The sequence below is a fragment of the Limulus polyphemus genome, unplaced genomic scaffold (genome assembly GCF_000517525.1).
Source record: "Limulus polyphemus unplaced genomic scaffold, Limulus_polyphemus-2.1.2 Scaffold485, whole genome shotgun sequence".
Classification (NCBI taxonomy): Eukaryota; Metazoa; Arthropoda; class Merostomata; order Xiphosura; family Limulidae; genus Limulus; species Limulus polyphemus.
In genome coordinates, this window is record NW_013666095.1 from 112723 (window position 1) to 137832 (window position 25110).

Here is a 25110-nt window from a genome sequence, read left to right on the forward strand (position 1 = left end):
TAGACTAGGTATAAGGTGCACAGATTATAAATGTCTGATTTGGGAATCAACATAATGTTAACACTGATGAGGATGAAATCTTATTTCTGTGGTAATGCTTGTATGTATTATTCTCTAGAATATACAAACCGTTTCAAACTGCTATTGAAACATTTTAACAAATGACGACGTGGGTGTGAGATAATACCAGGTAACATGTGCTCTGACGGAGCTACTTAAACATTTGTATTCATTTATTTAATAACGCAGAATGTTCTTATCCACTGGTTTAGAACCTGACAAGAACAAAATCATTTCGCTTCAAAAGTTCGCTTAGTAAGTTTTCCACATTGGGCCTTGCCTATTCATAGACGCTCATTATTCCCAAAATGGCTTGTAACATTCTAAATTATACCACGAAATATCAAAAATACAAATTGCGCTAAAGCACTCGGAACTTTACTTCCTATAAGACATCACAAGTAAAATCATTTCTGCCTTAAAATTGTATACAAAAATAATATTCAAGTTTATTCCGATAAATGTTTGCCATTTCTCTGTAGAAATCTAAATGCAGACCTGCTCTCAAATAAAAGTTGAAAAATTGGCTCATTATTTTACAATAAATTCAATTCAGATTAGATTACAACTTTACGAGAATTTAAAAAAAACAAAAAAGAAGTACTTAACCTCTTCCACAGATTTACCCAAATCCCCATTTCGTCACTAATTTCCTCTGGTATTACAAGACTTTATTGCACATCTAACAAATTTTTAGTCCAGTAATTTACCTTACTGACTTAGGCCCTGAGGTTATAAGTTCCGTGATTCGTGTTCCGTTGGCACAAAAAAAACGTTTTAAGAGTGGCGGACCCCACTGTTCGTTCTAGCAAGAACAGCTTATGAGTTGGCGGTGTTCTTTAGCTTCTTTCCCTCTAGTCAAAATTAGGGATGGTTAGCGCAGATAACCCTCGTATAGCTTTGAGCGAAATCCAACAAACTGATTTTTATTTCCTTGTTAAAATACTCATGTTAAAGAGCTGACAAAGACATTGTGTGAAATTGCTATTTTATACTTAAATTATGTAGAGGACCCCAGCAGTAAGTAGTGGAATTAACTTAAAAATTTGTGGTATTTAAATGTATTTGACTCGTATGTCAATAAGGTCCATGTAAGTAACAAAGTCACAGAGTACAAGGAATACGATGAACAGATACTTAAAAAACAAAAAATAAAACTAGTCATTGGTAATTTTAAGGTTAACATTTATATTGCGATGACTAACGTTAAAGACATGTTGAATCGTCTGCTCTTGTCTTCTAGTTTTGTAAGCAACATGTCGGACTCTTCGGTGTAATGATCGCCCTTTCTCAAAGTTAAGAAATTACCTATCTTAGTAGAGGCTAAACGCAAGAACTTTAAATGAAATTTTGTATGGAACCCGTAACACGAGGAGCAGGGTTCTCACTCAAAACCGAACGTAATCCCCCCCCCCCAATATAGTGAGAAACGGCAAAGTAAAATTTCTCTACTTTAGTGGGTAATGATGTGCGACTAATCTTTACAGATTAATGAGGCCAATAAGTAAAAGTAAAGATCACATACTAATGGTAAAAACTCAAAATTTAATTTATAAGATACGTGATTCAATCCAAATTGTACTAACAAAACAAAATTAAACCCTTCCCACCTCAAAATTAGTTTTATTAGTTTCCTCGGCCCAGTGATAAACGTGCCAGATTGTGGATTCAAGATAACGGTTCTAGTTACAGAAAAATAAAACTCACACTCCACACTTGGGGGTAGTGGGTGGTGTTGATTAGCTGCTTTCTCTCCAACCTGTCACTTTAAATTTAGGGTTGGTTAGCGCAGTCAGTCCTCGATGAGCTTTGCGCGCAATTCAATAAACAAAAAAATCCTTCAAATTTTAAAATATATAGTATTTCTTTGGAATCCTTTACATTCATACATATTTAAATATGTATATCTAATCCTTAAAACTAATTTAGAAAAAGTAGAAGTTGTACGAAGTAATTACGCTTATTATTCAAAGAATCCAATCGTTTTGTTTTTTTGTTGTTGGGAAATCCTGCCTCAATCTGTCATACTACGCTCAATTAATTTTTCAGGCAATTCAAAATAAGGCTGAAAATGACGTGTTTAGCTTCAGCTATCCGGCTGAGTCTATGAAGAATACAATTAGATTATCAGCAAAACAAACTGCTCTTCCATATATTAATCAATTCACATTAAGAAGTTTCCAAGGGTATAATATAAAAACACATAAGGGAAGTGTTAAAAATAGTCATTTATTTACTCACCTTTACTCTAGTGAGTTCTTTAAACAACCAGAATCCCTTCACGAACCTTTGGGGTTAAATGGTTGGTACCTGAAAAAAAAAAAAAGAGTTTACTTCATGCAATAGAAAAAGAAAGAAATTAAGTTATATCCAGTAGCTGTAAAGGTCGTATTTCTTACTCATTCGTAAATTTTACGTGAAACTTCACTATAGTTAAAGTATAACAGTCAAAACTCCAAACAAACTGTGACCAGCTGTGAAGAAAGTACGGACTGACAATATTGAAAACTTTGCGCCCCTCAAGTGGCATTAATCTCCATTCCCATGAATGGAGATTAATTTGGAACACGTTCGTTGATGCGTGAGTTATAAAGTTGAAAGCGTCCTACAAACTGTTCGCCATCTTTATAATGCGTGTTATTTTCTTGTAAACCTAATGACCTGCCGTGGAGAAATCATTATTACACAGATGGACCCAAGAAATTCGCAGCGATTGAATTCAGTCATGTGTGCAACAATTCAACGTTCCATAAGAAACATCAAGTGGCAGTGGAACAACTTTAAATCACGTTACTGTCATTTGTCACGTTGTAATTACTTTTCTCGTTTACTTATTCATTTGTTTGTATTTTTACATAAGTGTTAAATGCCAGTCTTTTTCGAGAGGAATTAAGATTTATTTTGAAGAGTGAGTATGTAGTGTAATTTAAGGAACGACTTAATAGTTAAATAAGGTGTCTGAATAATTTTTGAAAAGTTCTTTATGTAGAACTTTTAACTCACAAAAAAAAAAAGAAACCTCGAATACGACCTTTTTGTTTTGTTTTTATTTCTGCTGGCACCTAAAGTTAAACCTCTTGTTCTGCAAGTCTCGACCTGTTCGTCAAGCATTTCTAACCATAATGTTGGTTTGTGGAATAATCTTTAATGTTAAGTTTTGCTTCGATTATTTGAGTTTGTATAATATGATATTAACCGTACATGCGCTCAGATCAATACCAAATGCTACCGGTTGTGTTTAGTACAACACCTCTTACACAAAGGAACGTTCTTACTTAAGCACAAATGCGTTCAACAATACCGCAAATACTTTGAGTTTTCCTGGTAAGCTTACCTTATTTTACGCAAAGGCGTCCATGAATATTGTTATTGAATGAGCACAATATGATAAAAAAAAAGCACAATTAGAAGCGAAAAATACCGTACCAAGAAAACTACAATAAAACAAATTAATCTTAGTTCAGAGCAGTGTTGTTTTGTAGTTGTATCTATATTTGAACGGGGTGAACCATCCAGCTACACCGAAATGTAAAAGCGCTTAGTAACACCCATGAATTACGAATTTCAGAAATAACATATCATCTTTGTATTAATTAACGGCACCAACTTAGATGTCACGTGCGAATAAAACCTTTCAGAAGTGTTTATAAAGGTAAAAATGATCATGACAAGCATTAGCGGCTAGCCTTGAATCTAAACAAACAAGCGGGTTTTGCTGCCTCAGAGGTCACCGATGAAAGTGGGATCAGGAAAACTATTTTCCAGTATGTGGCCTTCAAATGAGATTGTCAAAATTGCATTAAAAACATTTTCCTTTGACGCAAAACCTAGTTTTCTACGTTGATTCACACCTATCAAGTGTTTATAAATATAAGGATGATGTTATGTTGAAAAGTAAGATACATTAACTAAATCCTGTATCCCGAGATTTTTTAAGTTATAAATGTTTTCATATAAAGAATGTTTGTTAAAAACCTGGAGTTTTTTAATATTCCAATATATATGAAGTGTTATGGGATTAACCAATTAAAAGAAATTTCGGCTTCTACCACCATATGTAATCTTTCCCAGGACATTATTGAAGACGACAGCAGATCAGGAGAAGAGTAGATTATAAAATAATTAGGGATTAGAACCTAGAAAAGTAACTAATTACTAATTTGACTTAGGAGTTTTCGTATAAGCTACTAACCATGACAAAGAAGTGCGTATTAGTTATTCAAATACATCTGGTCGAACAGTTTGGTTTCAATTATTCAGTTTTATTTATATATTTAAACACTGAGTTCTCAAATTTAAAAAAATGAACGATATTGATTTACTTTTAGTATTTACTAATTTTAACTAAGTCTTTCACTATTTCTTCAGTAATTATTTACAATGTAACCTAATTTCCTATGCCGCCTCCGTTACATTGGACTTAAAACCTATGTTATTTCACAATAATTGCATAATGAGATGTAGAATATTGTTACGACAGCGATAGTCACGTGTTACCGGTAACACGTCATGGGTTTCTGGAAGGATCATGACTGTTCCCAACAACTCTAGTCTTTTCTACGCGTCCTCTATTTTAGTATACAAGCCGGCAAATAAAGTGACGGCATAGATAATTGCAGATACAGATAATTGAGTCAAGTGAGCGGTAGTGACTGTAAGTAAAGTGCGTGAATCGTTGTGAATTATAGCGTGTGTTGAAGTTAAAGAGACTGTGGAAATTCTGTGTACAGCAAAGCTGTATTAAGAACGAATAAACTAGTTTTATTTTAAAAAAAAAGGATTTATATTGCTGAAGTTCCTCGGGAAGAATTTATACCGGAAATTAACAGACGAGCAGAGACGTAACAATATCACACTACACACGTGCAACCTACAAGTTTCCTTGTTTTGCCATTAATAAAATGAATATATTTGATTTTGATATTATGTTTTTGGAAACTAACCAAAAATACTTATAGAAACATGATTTCCATGCTATTATATATAGAGTCTTATTAGCAGTAACCTTGCGAACCTTATAAGGGTACTTCATGCTTTCCTTACGAAAAGCATTCGCCATGTTGTTTGTTGACCCCCAGTTACAAGGACGAAATCACATTCTGTCTAAAGTTCTAAATATTAAAGCTGATGGGAAAACTTGTTCAAACTATTATGGTCTCTTACTGCCTGATGATTTTTCTTTCTTTTGGAAAACTTACGTTACAAACATATGCGAGTACTTCACCTAGGTAGCAAATAATAATAATGAGAGTACGTTGAGATCTAAGAATCTTATTAGTATTTTTTACATTAAACTAGAATTAAAATTAATTTTACACAGCGCGTAGAGAAGCTGATGATAAACTCTGCCCTTTCGTAAGAATCCGAACACCCCTTGACTATGGACGACCCGCCATACTTTTGAAAGGAACACAGTAAGATACATCAAGCAGCAACGCCGGAAAAGCTACAAAACTGTAGAGGTGTGGGTAAGACCAGCCAAAACCAAAAATTTTGATTTTTTTTCAAAGCGAGTTAAATATGATAACTGTTGCTCCAGTAAACATGTGAACTAATTTTCAGATGTCCATCGCATGTACACAATGTCCGAGTCACCAAAAAAAATGCGACAACATGACACAAACTTTTGAAAAATTGTATGATGTATCGCCACAAATGTTCTCCGAAATGAAATTATAACTTAAATACTAAGATTTAAAATGTTCTTTTGAAATATTTTTATTAACATTTTTTGGAAGAAATAATTTAAAAAAAATCGAAGATTTAGCTTAACTGTCGATTTTTTGGCCGCTTATAATCATAATTCAGATTGTGAAAATAAATTTCTCGTCCACGCAGTGACAACTTGTAAATAGTTGATACAAAGATGGAAATACGAAAAGTTACAATAATTTATAATCCCCCCATTGTTAAATCAATAAATGTTTCATTAAAAAAATCATCTCCATTCCCTGTTTCATTTGTTAGTTTTTCACGCTTCCAGCACTTTTATTTTTTCTCTCTCTCAAATTTTATGTTACAGTTTTGTTGTATTCTGTATACACTACGACAGTACTAATCTAAGCGATGTGTATAGGCGCCAGAGACAGGAGAGCCAACGAGCAATTGCCCATCAATTTTTTAAAAAGGTGGATCCTGCTCCCACTTGTAAATTTGGTAATGTGCAATCTACTGTTATTTAGAACCATTCAGAAACATTTGGAACTTGATGGCACAACATATGACAAAATATTCAGGTCAGTAGAAAGTCTTCGCAATTGACGACAAACTTCTTACAGAACTGTTTAAAAAAAAAGTGTTAAAAATACCAATTTGCATTTAATACGGTCATCTGAACTGGCACTATTTATTATGTCTTTGCTTTATACTCTCCATGAATATAGGTTGAGTTAAGCAAAGCATTTATTGTAAATCTTCCCTAAAATATTGAAATTGTGTCCAAATATGGGTCCAAGGTCAAGCAGATTAAAAGTTCATCTATGATTATGTTGCGTGAATTGTGAAGAATGGTGCGTTTGTGTGTATTATGGGAGATGTTATAATATGGAATGGTTATGTACACAGGACATAGAACCTAACTATGAAGTGATCCATGTTTAACTACTTATCGGAATCAAAAGATCTTAAATAAAAAACAAAAAATTATATGCCAGCATCCACGATAGAGTCTTGAAGGGACACTCTCATAACTCAAAACCCTAATCTTATTCTTACAGGAGATATTTAGAAACATGTGGCCAGCTCAATTCAAAAGCATAGACCACAATCTTCCAGTCATCATCAAGAGATCAAGCTCAGGCAAACATATAAAAGTATAATCTAGTTTAGATCATGTCTTGCAAAAGTTGTCCAGACATAGAGATGCTACACCATTTCTAGGAATTGTATACCAGTCCTAGACTGTTTTGCAGTGTAAAATATTCGTTGCCTAGCTCTAACATAACACGATCGTTTGTAGAAATATATTTATTTATTTATTAAAGTACATTAAAATTATAACTACCGGTAGCATCGAGATTAAACTACATTAAAATTATAACTACCAGTACCATCGAGATTCAGCAGATAATGTAGGGAAAACTGTCGAGTATTTACAGATAAGTGAACATAGCTATAAAAGTATAACACTAATAAAAGAGCAGTTAAACTTAAAGCCAACATAATCTCAACAAGTGAGCTGATCAAACTTCGCAGGCTTAAATTTAAAATTACGTTTTTTGCTTCTGTCACACATACACTGATACGGTGCCATAATGTGCTCATAAATCTAGATAAATCACACTGATAGATTGTTATCATTGTGTTATTTACATTGAAACAAACATATGAAAATTAATAAATTTGACTGGAGTGTCTTATCTAAGTAATTGCCATCTTCAGATTATAGTTATACACTAAAAGTTAGTAAAAGTAAAACCGCAATAATTTACTTACAGTTACACTTTCGCTGTCAAACGGCTATGCTGTACTTTGTTTGAGTTTTAATAACCACTAACAATACCAAAAGCAAAGTAGTAGTTTCAGCGTATACAGAGCCAAAACTTGACTCAGAGTTGACTAAAACTCAAATGATTTGATAAAGACAATACGCTGCAACTTTTATTCAAAGTAACTCAGCCATACGAAACAAGGATGAACATGTGTCATGTAGATGACGTAGGTCCGTATTAGTTCCAATGGGGAAAAGTAACGTTCATAACGTCCTATCACGTGACTACTTGGAACCTGGTGGTATTTTTCTGACTACTGATTTTTAGATAATTCGCTGTCACTTTCCGGGGAAGTGTGAACAATTTAATTGTGAAATATATCTTCAAGATTTCTTTCATTAGAAATCACATGATATAATTTCTTTATATCATACTACGAAGCCACTGGACGTTAACAATTTCTAAAGGTTTACTGATAGCTTTTCATATTAGAAACTGATTAAATGAAATATATATCGAATATTATTTTCCTGACACGGCCTGGTGGCTAAAATGCTCGGCTCACAATCTGTTGGTCACAGGATCAACACTTAGTGCCGAACATGTTCACCCCTCTTTCAGTAGTAAAGGTATTTTAATGTAATGGTTAATTCCACTATTCGCTGGTAAAGAGTAGCCCAAGAGTTAATGATGGGTGCTGCTAGTTGGTTTCCTTCTCTATGATCAGTAATTCAAAAATTAGGGCTTTGCCATAACACGAAGAAACAAAAACTTACAGTAACGTCATATTAAGACTATTAATGAACTACATGATATTAGCACGGTTATCTTCTCTTTGAACTCGGACACTGAGAAAGACATTAAAAACAATTTAAAGAAATAACTTCATTTACTTTTCGTTCTAAGCGTCCAGAATCACATACTTTTTTATTTCTGTTTTATTTCAACTGAATTTAATTGAATCATAATTATTAAAACTAATGATCCATAGTTTTTGAGCTTGTGGAATGTTGGTTGTAAATCATTATGCACTTCCCAGGGATTTTAAACTAGATCTATGTGACAACATAACATGTGAAGGTTGTAATGTTTCAATTAAAGTCCAATTTAATCAGGAAAAAAAAATGTAACAGTATTTTATGACACGTTTTTGAAAGAATAAAGCCATTATTTTACCTAAGATAAATAAAATATACATGTTTAAATTATTTTTATATCTGTTTTATTTGTTTGAAGTTAAGCACAACAATGGACTATCTGTGCTCTGCCCACCACGGGTATCGAAACCCGGTTTCTAGGATTGTAAGTCCGAAGACATACCACTGTGCCACTGGAGAGCTTTTTATTTTTTAAGCGTTCGTCTTTCGTGAACTGCTTTGCTGCTAGGCTTATGCATGTTGCAGTAATAAATATATAATTAAAACGAAACAGTTAAATGAACAGTGATCTTACCCCCTGAGGATCCCCAATCCAACCGTCTTATCCTATAGATTTACATCAGCCACAGCACGTACATAAATTCCTACTGCTTTCACTTTCTGCTAACTGAACTCACTATGTGGGATTATAGTAGTGTGAAATCCACTACCCATACCTGACCCACTTAGAATGTGTCTCGCGCATCTCTACCTGTCAGTTATACGCTGTGAAGTGGAAGTACGACTGGTAGAACTGAAACTAGGCCTCCTTCGGTAGCCTAGTGGCCTTGGTTTACTGTGACCACATCTCGCGTGGCAATAACTGCACCACTTTCTCTTTAGCTCTGGTGTGTTGCCCCCAAATCGGTTGTTATAAACAATGTGTATCATCTTGGGGGCTTAGGAATCATAAATAGTCGAAAAAACTACATAAACCCTCCTATTCGCAAAAATTTGTTTAATAAAATTCAATCACGTAATATTATTACATGTAAACTAAACTAATTTCTTTATAACGCCGCAGGAAATATCGAAGACAAACTAAGAACCTATTGTAGCACTACAAGAACTATCGAAGACAAACTAATAATCTGTTATAACACAACAAGAACTATCGAAGACAAACTAATAATAAACAACTATTGAAGACAAACTAATAATCTGTTATAACACCATAAGAACTATCGAAGACAAACTAATAATAAACAACTATTGAAGACAAACTAATAATCTGTTATAACACAACAACAACTATCGAAGACAAACTAATAATCTGTTATAACACCATAAGAACTATCGAAGACAAACTAATAATCTGTCATAACACCACAAGAACCATCGATGACAGTCTATGAACCTATTATAACACCATAAGAACTAATTAAAACAAACTAATAATCTATTATAACGCCAAAAGGACTATCGAAAATAAACTACGAATCTATTATAACACCATAATAACTATTGTTGAGAAACAAAGAAAGTCTATTATAACACCACAATAACTATTGTTGAGAAACAAAGAAAGTCTATTATAACACCAAAATAACTATTGTTGAGAAACAAAGAAAGTATATTATAACACCACAATAACTATTGTTGAGAAACAAAGAAAGTATATTATAACACCACAATAACTATTGTTGAGAAACAAAGAAAGTCTATTATAACATCATAAGGACTACTTAACACGAATTGAACATCTGTACAATGCCTCAAAAACTAATGAAGATCAATTAAGCGAATTCTTTATCACATCACAGGAACAACTGAGGCCAAGCTAAGATTATGTTAAACTCAATGCGTAGTTTCTGGCTGATCTCTCTGGATCCGAGATCCAAAACCTTTCTTGTACGTATTTATTCTTCCAGTTTCAAAGGTTTGATTGAGAATAATATATAAACCCGACCATTGGTTAAAGAAGTGATAAATATACTTTCTCTAAAAGCATGTTTAGGTCTATAAGATAAGTGCGAATATCAGAGAACAAAGAAGACTCACCTGATGTTAGGATATTCTAGTTTTTTTATGTGAATGTGTATTCAAAGAGTGCTCCTTAGGGATATTCTTTTCAATTTTCCAATATTCAGATTTCAGCACTTAAATCTATTTCCAAGACCAAGACATTTTAAGTCACGGAATCCACTGATAACAAGATACACCGTTACATTCAAAATGTGCTGACTAAAACTTCGTCTTTCCAAACATCGTACGTGTTTAATATCCGTCGAGAAACACGTTGTCCAGGGAAAGACCCCACGAGTTAAACCAATCAAGTTTTGAGAAAGGGAATTTCCCAATTATTTTTTTATTTTTATTTTTGCTCTTTTCAAATATTTCAAATTCTGACAAATAAAAAAGTTTTTTTGCGAAGTTTTATAATAAAATTCAAAATATTTGATTAGATAAATAGTCAATGAGGAAAAACCTTTTTGTCACTAGAGGTAGTTTATCACCTTTAATATCTACGTTAAATTTATTCAGTATAGCCGGGACTGGAAAGACTAACTTCAAGTAGCTGGGGCTCCCCAGTGGCACAGCGGTATGTCTGCGCACCTACCACACTAGAATCCGGGTTTCAATACCCGTGGTGGGCAGAGCACATATGGCCCATTGTGTAGCTTTGTGCCTAATTACAAACAAACTAATCAAGTAGCTGGGCTTGTTCCAGCTATCCCGTGCTATACTTGAATAATGTGACAATATGAACTACTTAAGGTAAGTCTTGTAGTTCTTTTAAGATCATTTATTAATAAGTTATTTTCAGAAAAGGGTAGAGGTTGGGAGTAACATCTGGTAGAATTATTAGGGTGGTATTTATTCTTCTTTAAGGATTTTTTAGAACTTTTAAGGGTGGATGATGATGGGCATTGTTTAGTAGAAATATATATATATATATATATATATATCGGTGGTTGTATTTATTTTATTTCTACTTTTAAATTTATTACATCTTTTTTAAGGGTAACTGCCTTCCCACAACTGGCTACAGACAGTGAAAGGCAGTAAGAGTTGAGACATTGTGGGTGTAAGCACTCAACTCTGTACCCTTATTGAATATTCCACGACTGCTAACTGGTTTCTCATCTGCTTCTTGGATTTTGTCTGATAGATGGGATATATCCAACACTTTTGGGTGCTATTACCACAGGCAATCTCTGTTATGACTTTTGGATAACGACGGGAAAGTGCGAAGATTTTTTTGTTTTTTCAAATATTTAATTTATATTAAGTTCACTATTGTTTTATAGTGCTCATCTTAATCGCCTACTGACAATTAATGTAATTGATATAATAGTTTCGAAGCTATACCTCTTATATATATATATGTGTAATATATTATACTTAAAACTATCTAATTAAATCATAAACGGTTTCATAGGCCCTGAATACCTAAACTCTGAACATCACGAAAACTACTGGAAAAAATTATATAGTATACTAATATTACGTTTTTAAAAGAGAACTGAGAATTGAAGTTACTTGTGATATAAAAACGTATAAATTGATATTTTCTTGTGAAAGTTTTAGTGAAAAACCACAACAATAACAACGCAAAATGTGATAAATTGTCAGCATGCACATATTTTGTTGTTTATTTTGAAATCTAACCTCGTTTAATTTAATTCGCTCTGTAGAACAGGTTCCTTAAAAAACGAAACAGAAGATTGTACTGTAATTTCCAAGTAGGCCCTTTTAAAGAAACAAATCTGGTAACGTTGACGGTTATCTTATAAAAATTCATGTTTGGCACGATAGAAAGAAATAATTCCGTAAATCGTTATTAATGTGATTAACTCTAAGGCCGGAAACAAATAGGTACGATGCGATATCGCTTGGTTCTCCCCCCCCCCCCTCGCTCTGCACCTCTGTATGTACCTAAGATTTGTGATGGCTTTTTGAAAGTCTATTATAATAAATCCATATATAATTTACGATATTATTTCAAGAACAGCACGTCGTTTGGACTATTTGTTCAACATTCAGTGATGAGCAAAGAAAGATATTGTTAAAGAATGAACGCCTTGTACTTATACTTGACTTGGAGGTTACAAGAAAAGCATGGGGTCGTGATAATTTTAAAAAAGAGACGAAAACTATGGCATTTTCAATGCTTTACTGTGATTGTTGAGTGTGTGGGTAATAATACCTTTCGGCAGCAGCGAAAAAAGAAATGGTTTCGATCCTAGCGACACAGCACGGCGGGACTAGCAGGATTGTCACACCACTGGTCTGTTCAAAACCAAAGGACTCCCAGTGGCACAGCGGCATGTCTGAGCACTTACAACGCTAGAAACTAGGTTTCGATACCCGTGGTGGGCAGAGCCCAGATAGCCCATAGTGTAACTCTGTGCTTAACTTCAAAAAAATCAAACAAACAAATCAAACCAAAGAAAAACAATAGCTACGATACTAGCGGCAAAATATCGCACGCGTCTATTTTCACCTTAGATTCAGTTAAAATTCTCTATTAATGATAAATTAATGACGCCACAGACATGAAACATGTTGTACTAGCGATAAGTACAGTGATCATAATTTAATTTACACGTAAGCTTTGATATCTTTATATAAAACGTTTTCCTTTTTATTATTATATATCATACAAAAACGGCAAGAAACAGATGATTTTAAATTTGTTATATAGCTTGTGGTACATTGTCAACTTTGTGACTTCACTGAGGTTTTCAGGTCAACAATAGTATGTTTGGGTCATCATAGAATTTGTTTATAATAGTTGAGTACAAATCAGTTTCGAGTTGAATCCTCGGGTTGAAAAGTTCTAATCCCTAATATCCGTATTCTCATCACTTTTAAAACTGGAATCACTAACTACAACGAAAATTTTACAAGCATCTATTTTACAATTTTTCCGTCTCGTAGATCTTCACTTTTAGCAGATTTTGCATAGACAGCGCCAATCACGTTACATTAAATAATTTTCAGAAAAAATTAATCGGACTTTTTGCATCTTCAGGGAGAAAAAGGTATATTACCACAATTAATAACCTCCCATGAGAGGGACAGTTTAAGGGAGAAAGAGGTACATTACCACAATTAATAACCTCCCATGAGAGGGACAGTTTAAGGGAGAAGGGGGTACATTACCACAATTAATAACCTCCCATGAGAGGGACAGTTTAAGGGAGAAAGAGGTACATTACCACAATTAATAACCTCCCATGAGAGGGACAGTTTAAGGGAGAAGGAGGTACATTACCACAATTAATAACCTCCCATGAGAGGGACAGTTTAAGGGAGAAAAAGGTATATTACCACAATTAATAACCTCATAGAGAGAGGGACAGTTTAAGGGAGAAAAAGGTACATTACCGCAATTAATAACCTCCCATGAGAGGGACAGTTTAAGGGAGAAAGAGGTACATTACCACAATTAATAACCTCCCATGAGAGGGACAGTTTAAGGGAGAAAGAGGTACATTACCACAATTAATAACATCCCATGAGAGGGACAGTTTAAGGGAGAAAGAGGTATATTACCACAATTAATAACCTCCCATGAGAGAGACAGTTTAAGGGAGAAAGAGGAGAAAGAGATAGACATTAACACAATCAATAAATAACTCCCGCGAGACAGGTGGGCATTATTAAAACCAATGTCGCGATCAATTGAATGGTTGGGTGTATTTTACCTATATGTGTCTTATCATTTTTCCTCACGATGAAGTTTTGTTTCTTTACATTTGTTCTGGTTAGCACAACTGGTGCTTTTCGCTGTTCATGCATGCTGGTTTGTGCGCACTATATTAGTATCGTCTTACGTCATAGGTATACATGTCCAAGATATGTATAGTTTGTACCAGATACCAAGAAAGTGAGACTTTGTAGCAGTGTACTGTTGGCAAAAATCAGTGTTAGATGTAATTCACAAGACAACAAAGAGTCACTCTTCCTGTTTTTTGACACATAGGAATAAAGTTTCTTTAATCTCAAACCAAATTACGTTATGTTTCTTAAATCAAAAGCAAACCCTATTCATTTAAATCGTTCCTTTAACTTGAAATTCAGATGAAACACAAATTATTTCATAAATATATATATATATATATGTTTATCATCCAGAACAATCGTTGGACATAAAATAAATGTGTGACAGTGATAAAAAAAATCGTAAAATTTATTAAACCAGGTCGTTGGAGAGGCTGTTTGTTATAAGTACATGGAGAAGGTTTTTTTGTTTCTGGAATTTCCTGCAAAGAATCTCGACGGCTAACTATTAGCCCTCCCTAATTTTGAAGTTACAGTTTAAAAGGAAGATAGGTAATCAAACTCTGGGGCTATTCTTTTATCAACGGTTCGGTGATGGGAATCGAACCCGCGACCTACAGATTGCCCTAACCAATAGACCATGACAGGCACTACATAAAGAGAGAAATATACAGACGTAAATAAAACAAATAAAAAAAATGCTAGGCGAGTCAAATCTCAGGAATCAATAATAATTTCTATAATGAAATCAGTAAAAAGTTGCAAAATACTATTAGAAGTGTGTTAACTATTTACTACTGACTGCCTTTGTGATGTCACACTTATTCAGACCTGAAACAGAACAAAAAATGAGGAACACGGATGTTTGAGTTTTGGCACATCCTGTACATAGCTTGATATCTAAAAAAAAAAAAAGGAAGTGCCTTGAAGGTATACGAATAACTTATTGCCAGACAGGTTTAAAATGAAATATTTATATCGCTGCTTGTTAGAATCAAGGTCGAACTTGTTCATTATGTTGTAATCTTATGTAAGCTACGTATACAATCTTGTGCGTCGATCACATACACTTTATAAAGTGCAAAAGTGTTGCTTTAGTGTTTTAGATTATATTACAGTTTGTAACCAATAGAGGTCCTAATAATCCGTGAAAAAGTTAGTGATTTCGAAAATCACTTTGCTTTTAAGTTGAAAGCATAAAAGAAAAGACAAAGTTTCGAAATTCGATAAAATAATTATATAATTGATACTTGAAACCGTCGGTACTTGGTGATGAATACCATGGTCACGAATAAATGAAGTTTTTGTGAAACGTACAGTTGTCTTTGTTTTTTTTTCTTCAATTCTATAAAATAATTAGATTACATATCGGTATTTTGGTAAAGAAATAAACGAAAAATGTATAACTCATCCTTTTTAAACTGAATGTTGGTGAGAGTTTCGGATATCTTACCTAAATGTAAAAAAAAAAAATATTCAAAGGATATTTGAAATACGAATAACGTGTAATCTCTTTGTAATAAAATGTCTTTATCTTTTGGAGATGATTCTATTTCATCGCCCCCAGTGGCACAGCGGTATGTCTGCGGACTTACAACGCTAGAATCCGGGTTTCGATACCCGTGGGCAGGGCACAGATAGCCCATTGTGTAGCTTTGTGCTTAATTACAAACAAATAAACAAAATCTTTTTCATCTAGCAATTATTAATGTAATTAGATGATAGTTTATGTACACCTTGGATATCTACTTAAGCAGTTTTTTCTCGCTGTTCACAGACTATTATCTCTTCTTTTCTTTTTGTAATTTCCTACTTCGGTTTGTTAAGTTCTTTGAGTAACTATTGGATGACTATGGTTAATCAAGTTTCCATGATCAAAGTTACAACGCAAAAGCTCAAGAACATCTCTCAAGCAGTCTTTAACAACACTACAGTTTTAAAGTATCGTGCTATTTAAGGACATTTAAATTTTTCTTCCATTTTTGATTGGGAGTGGCCTAGTATTTACGTACCCGATTCAAAGTTCACGGCCAGTTATCGCATAGGCGTACTCCGTACTGTGGGTCTGTGGTTACACTATAACAGTGACGGTCAAATCCCACTATTCGACAAGAAAACAGTAGCCAAAGAGTTGGCGGTAGGTGCTACTAACTAGCTACCTTCTCTCTGATCTACTAGTTGAAAATTAGGAACGTGTTTTTACAAATAGTCCTTGTGTAGCTTAGCTACAAAACAGAACAAATAAACCAATCTTTCTAGATATCATTCTCATTACTGTCGTTAAAAGTAGTACCAGTGTTAGAATATACCTACTTAACCTTTGACCCTGAGTGCACATTATGTCGGCCTCTGACCTTTAACCCCTAAGATATATCATAACATTTTGTATCTCAAGAGTAATTGGGTAAACATACTAAAGAAGAGAAAGAAGCTAGTAAGTATGATATTTACTTGGTAGTTTTTGGTTAGAAATTGCTTTTACCATTCACTAGCCAAGACTTGTTGCCTCTTACACTCAGATATGGCATGACCAACTAAATAACCTAGAACCCATTCATGACGATTAGAACGAAATTTCTAGCAAATTTCTCGGCATTTCAGAACTATAGAAACTGTTCACAGATTGTTAAGTAAACAATTAGAACTTTTCTCGATCGTCTTTGTGAGATTTTTGATGATATTTATGAATATTTTAGGCCCCTTTCACAAAAATGATGTCCTTCGAGTAGCTCTGCAAAATGACGATGTTCTTTACGAAATTTCCATTACATTTTGTCTCGTCTCGTACATTAATATGATTGATCTAATGAACGGGATAGTTAAAGTTACATTTGAGATCTCGTTCAGGCTCCATTAGGCAGTAGATGCTTTCGTGTCAAGCATTTAATTCTTGAAAACACCCTAAAAATGAGTCGTTGTGTTATTACTATAAAAAAAACAATCTCTGTGTAGACTATTCAATCATTCTCTCCCGCTAAACTTAAGCATACGATGGATTTCAACACTTGGCACAAAATTCGAGATGATAAGTACGAAGAACAAGCATAACTAGCACATCAATTACATAAAGAAGCCAACGTTCTGTCTTCTCTCTGTGGCTTGAAACAACTACTAGAAATTTCAATCCATACTAGTCCCCAACTATTATTTAGTCATATCATCAAAATATCATCTCAATTTGATAATATACTATGGCCCTTCATAAGGCAAAGCCCCGTTTCTCTGTATTCACTAATTTGTCATTACTTCCATGCCCATCTTTTTGGACTTTAGCTTTTACTGCACTTCTGTCATGCAGGATAAAAACCATGCTCACAAACACACTCGTCCCTTTACTTCACGATGCTAATTAAGTTCTGACAGTGAAATCACCAGTTTTCTTTCATTTCGTGCACCAATTGTCATTGAACATTTTCTGGACAAACATGATACCAACATCACCTAAAGCGTAAATAAGGACATCGTATATGTGACCTGAATAAACAATCTAAAAACTGTCATAAAACCAAGAAAGGTCCCCTAAAAGGTCACCTTTTTTTTATGAAGTCTACTGAAGACTTATCAAATGTATGTTGTTGACACCCTTCACAGATGTTACATTCAAACCTTTAATGTGATACATGTTTGAACAATACAGGCCAACATTGCCATCATTGTGGCCCACGTAAACACAATTTTCATACCAATGATTCGTTTTTGTTGCATTTATCAGAATTAACTTTTCACATTGATTAGCTTTTGATAGGTAGTGCGATCTCGCATATAATTATCACTTTTGGGAAGGGTATGTAACAGCTCTTTTCGGTGCAAAATATTTATACACTCAGATAACACGGTTATGTTCAGGTTGTAGATTTAGAGTTTCCAAGATTGAGATATTCCTCGTAATAAGAGGCATTGGAAAATGGGTTAGTTTGGGCCAACAGGACCACCCAGAAAAATACTTCTAAAAAGTATTGTAACAAGTGAGAAACCATAAACACAATGGTATCAAAAGATATCCATGTGTCATCGACAGCAGTATGCAACACAATCAAGAAGGATCTTCAACTGGAAATGAGTCAAACAGGGTATGGGTTCACCAAGAATAGGCTTCCAGTCAAACTCTCGTTCATCGGTTGCATATCTCAAGCAGATAGAGAATAAAATGAGTATTCCTGCTATTCCATATGAATATATACCAGTAAAGTCTCCAGATGTAGCACTTATTAATTTATCAACAATCAGACTATTCCAATGTACACTGAGAAACCTGTTGTCTCCATACATATGATAGATTATAGAACACCAGTCGGGAAGGGTGGTATGCTTTGGAGATGAGAGTCTTATGACAGAGGCCTTTGCATTGGAAGCTATGCTGCAGGATTATTGTCAAGATGCATGGTTATCAAAATGAACATGACCAGACGTGGCGACATGATGAGGCTCCAAAATCGTATGCAAAATGTATGCAACCTCTGTATATGCCTTACCAGTGAAGCGAATATTCACCTTTATTATGTTGATGGACTGCATACATATACTCCACGACAATACATGATATTGTATCAAATGTTGTAAGGACAAACATTTCTTCAAGAACCCAGTGAATGGTTACACCATGCAATACACGTTTGTACATACCTTCGAAAAAGCAATTCACCTACAATACCAGAGTTAAAAGTCATAGAGAGTTGGGAGTGCGATATTGATCTCAAGCAATTTTTCCAAATCTTTCCTTAGAATAATCCATTTAATCTTCATGATGTATACTTTGGAATGATGCAATTCCTGTATCACCCTGTACTACCCTATCAGTCCTGGAATAAACTTGGATTTCTTTTCTGTCAGACATACGTATGTTAACCCATGATCTTTTGGCACATGTACTTATTATGATGATGATGCATGTACACTTATTGGTATAAGAGTCTTTCCAGAGTTACATAAAACACTCTATATAGGTTACAGGATACTAGACATATACGAAGACTTCTCCTTCCTGGATTGCAATATTCTTGCAGAAATAAAACAATAACATAGTAAACATAAACTTCCATAATTAACAATTACCATTAACAATATTGGCCAATATAACATCAATATTCATAAACGTAGATGTTACAATTAAAACACAGAACTATAAAAATTTCAATTTCTTATACACTCTTTCTTTACACATTTACTAAACTGCCCAGTTGCCCAGTCTCTTTGGTGGTTTTCTTTTATGTGGCTTAAGGTACAACGATGACATTTTGTCCTTTATCATCCCTTGACTTCTGCCCCCAGTGACACAGCGGTATGTCTGCGGACATACAACGCTAGAATCCGGGTTTCGATACCCGTGGTGGGAAGACCACAGATAGCCCCTTGTGTAGCTGTGTGCTTAATTACAAACACAAACAAACAAACCCTTGACTTCTTGTCACTGAGATAATTATCTTCAGATAAATAGTTTTGGGAATCCGTTGATTATTCTACCCTTGACGATACATTAGAAATCATCTTGACAGGAACTTTGGGCTATTCAGCAGAGTTGACTTACTTCTGGCAAAGTCTTCTTTGAAGCCGACTAATTGACCATTCTCTCACCAGCTTACGTCAAAAGACAATCATAAAGGTGACCTTTGGCTTAAGCTGTTATTTTTTTCAGATTCTGTAAGCCACCTCAGTGATTCTTTTCACTACAACATAAGTTCCTTCTCAAAATCTACTTAACTTTGGAGATTGTTCTCTCTTGCAATATGGTTTGTACATTCATAGTATCTCACCACAATAAAACCACGTTTTATCGACATTTACATTATAGTGGTTTTTCATCTTATCATTAGCTAACTTAAGTCTTTCTTAGCTAATGTCATGTATGACATCACTATTTTTTTCTTATTATTAACGCATTATCTGTGTAAGACCCTATTGAGTGATTTCCTCAGAAGGTTCAATGGCATCTTCAGTTCTCTTCCAAATGCCAGTGATTCTGGCATGTTGCCTTTAGTTTCATGTATTATTGTCTCATAAGTCAGGAGTATGAGGGGAAGAACGGGATCCCATATTTTGGAAGTGTACAGTTTTATCCCACAAAATTCTATCAGAAGTGAAATGAAGGGCTGTGGTTTTGATTTCCCTATTTTCTGCAAACAAGACTAATTCAAAGTTCTCTCCCTGATCCAAGTGAAATTCAATAAGCTAGTAAAGAAATTTGTCAATGAATTTGTTTCACAATTTTGGGTGAGTTACTGCTTCTTGGTTAGGAACAAAACATGCTTCTGGCCATTTGCTGAAATAGTGCATCACCACCAAGATGTGTTTATTTCCAATGTTGCTTTATAGTAGAAGACCAAACACATTGACAGCAACTCTCTCAAATGGTGCTGCAACATAGTACTATTGTAGTTGCCCATGTTGGTTCCTTCATGGAACTATTGCTCACAGCTCAATTAACATCATTTACATCAATTATATACAGTTTTTGGCATCCAACATAACGGTACCATGCTCTTATTCTCTATAGTATCTTCTGTGCACCTAAGTGCTTAACTGTTGGAAGGCTGTTAAGGTGATGGAGTACTTCTGATAATAGTGTCTGTTGAAGTACCAACAAAAGTGAAAATTTCTGTCCATTTCCCATACTTGACATAACGTTCATTCTTGTAGGCATAACAAATCACACTGTGTCTAGTATATCGTTGTCTATATTAAGCTATTCTTTACCATGAGTATCATTCTGCACCATTCCTTATTGTACCTTTAGCCTAAGCATTCTTCAGGTGAGTCTTGTGACAGAATATTTTTTCATCTTCTATGAATGTCCCATGTCTCAACTTGAATTCTGCTTTATGAGTAGTGATTAGTTTTTCCTTCTGCTTCTTGAATACTTGTTCACAATTAGTAGTCTTGTAGTTTGTCAGTAGCCATGTCAGAAAATGATTTAACAAAACAGCAATAGTAAGAGCACAATACAAAATTCCTTTCCATTCAGTAATTGGATATTATTATAAAACTCTTGCTTAAACATCTAACGAATAACGTCATAAATTACCATTCTTTGAATGTAAGTGGTCTCAGAGAGGTCATGGATTATTTTTGGTAATGGTTTCGAGACTCTTGCCTATAAAGCTTTGCCCTTTTAAAAACAAGTATGAAAACATGTCGATAATCAAGTGCTGCCATAGGGTACTGAATTAGTGAATGATGTATTAAAAGGTAAAAGCATCAAAGAAGCATTCTGGGAAGAACTCCAGAATTAGGACAGCAGTTAATGTCTGATGTTAAATGGGCTGGACAAATGTTAGTGTTGGGAGCATAAGGACAACTCGGGTCAAAGTTGGAAAGGTTCACCAAGAACTCATAAACAAACAGAATTAAAAAAGAAACAGCAATTTAATGACATTTTTTTCTCTGAGAGTGACGAGCCTAAAGTAGACTTGTTTGCTGTTTTCCCCATGCAATGTAGTGTTGAATATTGCCTTATAGAAAACGTTTCTCTGGACCTATACTATTTTCATCAAGGGAAGCAAACTAACACACATGGCTAACAGTTACTTTTATGTCAAAGTAAAGGTCTTTTGAGAAGATAGGAGTAACTTACAAGGGTCTGCAATCGAACATGCTGGTGATAATAATCACTTGTCACCCATATTCAATTCTTTCCTCAATCTTTTTTCTCTGAAGCTGATTTTTATCTGAATAGTACTTATTTAATCCGTTCTGATGGTTTGGACTTCTGTCATGCCTATTTTGAGATAATACTGGGTCACTCGAAAAGTGCTAAGAGCTCGTACTTGTCAAGCACATTGTAATATAACGAGTCCAGCACGTGTCCAGTTAGTATCAGCTGGATGTGATACATAAGATTTGTGCCATCAAGAATATTTTAGCTTGAATGGGGTTGCCTCCCAATGGTACAGCAGTAAGTGTGAAGGCTTATAACACTAACAACCGAGGTTCGATGTTCTTGGTAGTCACAGTACAGATAGGCAATTGTGCAACTTTGTGCTTAACAACAAACAAACAGTCAAGTGGAGCTAACGTCCTACATCAGAAGGATAACTTTACCCTCCAATATAGTGATGATGATCTAAAGCCAAGAGTGTATCTGTTAGAAGCTACTACAGCTGTAAATAAGGTAATGGTCCTTATGTGGTTTGAGGGCACATTCAGGCCCCAAGCTTAGAAAAATCAAAATATGATATCATTAACTACATTTTAAAATCTTTCACATTGCCTTGAGGAACCACTAGTATTAGCCTCAGTAACGTCTTTTTGGGGTCACTTGTCCAAACAACTTGGTGATTGGCTTAGTCAAATTTCAGTCTCTAATTTCAGTTTAAGAGAACATTTGCTGAAGCTATAAGTGTCATTTTTATGCTAGTTTCATCAACATGATTCAAATCAATCAGAATCAAAACACTGTTACTGATTTCTAATGGTTTTGTTCATTCACACTTTTGGACAACATTTTTTATGGTCGGATCTCAACAACTCTGTGACATTTTGGGGAAATAAGACCCTTATTCTACACAAAAATACTCAGAGGTGAATGTATTCAATAAATGTAAACTTTTCTGTACCCCTCTTGTTACGTATTAAAATTTAGTCTTCGTTAACCTGGGCATCACTAGGTCATAGTATGCGTTGATCGAGGTCATCGTGAATACTTTGATTCTTGTGGACTAGATCCTTTTGTTTCCAGTTTACTTACTCTTCTAATATTCAACATACTTGCTTTCCAACATAACTCACCAGTCTGTGGTCATTATTGTAGTCTTTTCAGTGTTATGCTGTCTGTTCATTCCTTTTATTCACTAAACAATTATTACATCCCTTTCCTTCATGACAAACAATACTTTGGCTTTCGTTGTGTACGGCGTTATTATCAAATCTACAAAAATTCTTTCATCATATGTAGAATCATTAAATTAAAATAATATTACAGAAAAAAAAAACATTAAGTGTTTTTGTGAGGTGCGGGTATATGGGTCCTTGGTGAGGGATGAAACTAACCCACCATAACTCTTAAACTGGTCACTTTGTTTTTACTCTGGATTTTGGTAATGAAAGTCACTGAAAGTACTCTTCACTTTTGAAATGACATAAAATCAAACAAAAGCTGGATGACAATACCAAAGGACGTTGTCTTGATGTAGTAGTATAGCTTTAAACTTTCTGAATCATTATATATATTAAGTCAAATGAGTTGGGATGAGCTTCCATGGACTTCTTGGCTGTATTTAATGGTGTGCATTCAAGATAACTATAACTACGTGACGTCAGAAATTAAAGGCCAGAGGTTAACCGGATGGGCAGCCATTGTTCAAAGTTCAGAGGCTAACCAAATTTTACGTCATAGGCTAAATGTGAAATAGGTTTATTCTAATGTCGCTACTACTATTAAATTCCATGTTGCCTTGTTTCAAGATACTCAGTTGAACACTACTGTATGTGTGCAACATTCAACAGTAACGGTTTTGGTGGTTCACTTACTATGAAACACATCTATAATTTATTGTGAAAACTAAAAGAAAAAAGACAAATGAAAATCGACGACAACGACGACAAAATAAATCAGTTATTCTTATACGCCCCGAAATGGCTCAGCAATAATTCTCGAGATTTATAACGCTAAAAACTGGATATTAAAAGCCGTGGTGGGCGCAGCACAGGTACCTCATTGTGTAGCTTTGGGGCTTAACAACAACAAACGAACAAACGAATCCTCCCTATGTGAGATTCTCGAAAAATTAACATTTTGTTTCATTTTCAACGTAATTGTGCAAATGACCATGTAATAACCGGATTAACTATTAATTTAAAATTTGCATTGATTCTAGTGTTCAAGTAGTCCAGTCAACATTCTTATTCTATTCCAAGTACTAAAACGTTTGTGGATTCATAAGAATTTTAATTACGTCTTGGTAAAGTGAAAAACGTTATTATTATTGCTATTTACATTGTTTTAAAATGAGATGTTGTTTTTTCAGTTCTTACAATTAAACCTTTATCATAATAAAGGAAAGATTCTAAACCAGTGTTTCAGGCCAATTACTCTTGTATGAGCATTTTAAGTTCACTAAAACGTTTCAGAGATATTACGTTTACTATATGGAATATCATTTAAACATTTCACATCATAAGAGAAACAGGGCATTTGTGTAAAAAAAAACCGTATACCTTCATGATTTGATTTTTAATGGACTTTTAAGTTGCTTCATCTCTATTTATCAATTTTTCTTTATCGTTAAACGGAAACAAAACTTTTCTTTTTCACCGATTGGCGTTGGTATCTGAATATTAGATACTTCACATGATATGTAAGGCAAGAAAAATAATAGTAGTTTACAGTTCTCGTACATCCATATATTCTGTCATTTGACCCTTACTAAAGTGATTCAAGTTTATAACTGGTTCAAGAACTTTAATGTGCAAAATAGTAATTATCTGTAACAGTCGAAAACTTTATTTTGAAAATCGTAAAATCCATAATAAATGTTTATGTCCTTTTTGAAGAACGGTAATTAAGTACGTACTGCCTGTGCTTCCCCGGAGAAAGAGCGGACTCATCATACCCTCACATGAACTGTTTATTGTTTTAAAATAAGGATCAGAGCTAAAGCAAAAACAAAATGTAGAACTATTTTTATGCCTTCAAGGTAAAAATAAAGTTTATTAACAAGGGCATAATAAAAATGGCTAAGTTGCTCTAATTTTTATAAACATGAAAGTTAATTGCTAACATAATCAAACATATGGTACAAAGAAGAAATAATTAGGACGATATAATAGGTAATTCAACGAGTTTTATTATTTCATTTTATCTTAAAAATATATATGCTATTTACAACTGCCCGTAAAAAGAAGTAACTAATTTAAAAGTCAGACAAAAAAGTAATTGTTTTGACGCAGTCTATATAGAAGCCATACACCATTTAATTGTTATTATGACGAAAAATGTGTCGCTCTGTCTCCTCCAGTTGCTATGATTGAGGTAAAATTAA

General features: G+C 34.2%; 1 protein-coding gene across 6 annotated transcripts in view; it reads right to left on the minus strand.

Annotated features, from left to right (window-relative positions):
• LOC106458563 (tetraspanin-11-like) overlaps positions 1-25110 on the minus strand; it is a 75488-nt gene that overhangs the window by 29816 nt on the left and 20562 nt on the right. For 3 of the 6 annotated variants that reach the window (XM_022384811.1, XM_022384813.1, XM_022384810.1), the window contains exon 2: positions 2302-2370. The gene's annotated coding sequence lies outside the window, so the exon portion shown is untranslated. Of the gene's footprint in view, positions 1-2301; positions 2371-7494; positions 7661-8942; positions 8969-25110 lie in introns of those variants that run through there. The other 3 variants (XM_022384812.1, XM_022384808.1, XM_022384814.1) reach the window with 3 other exon arrangements.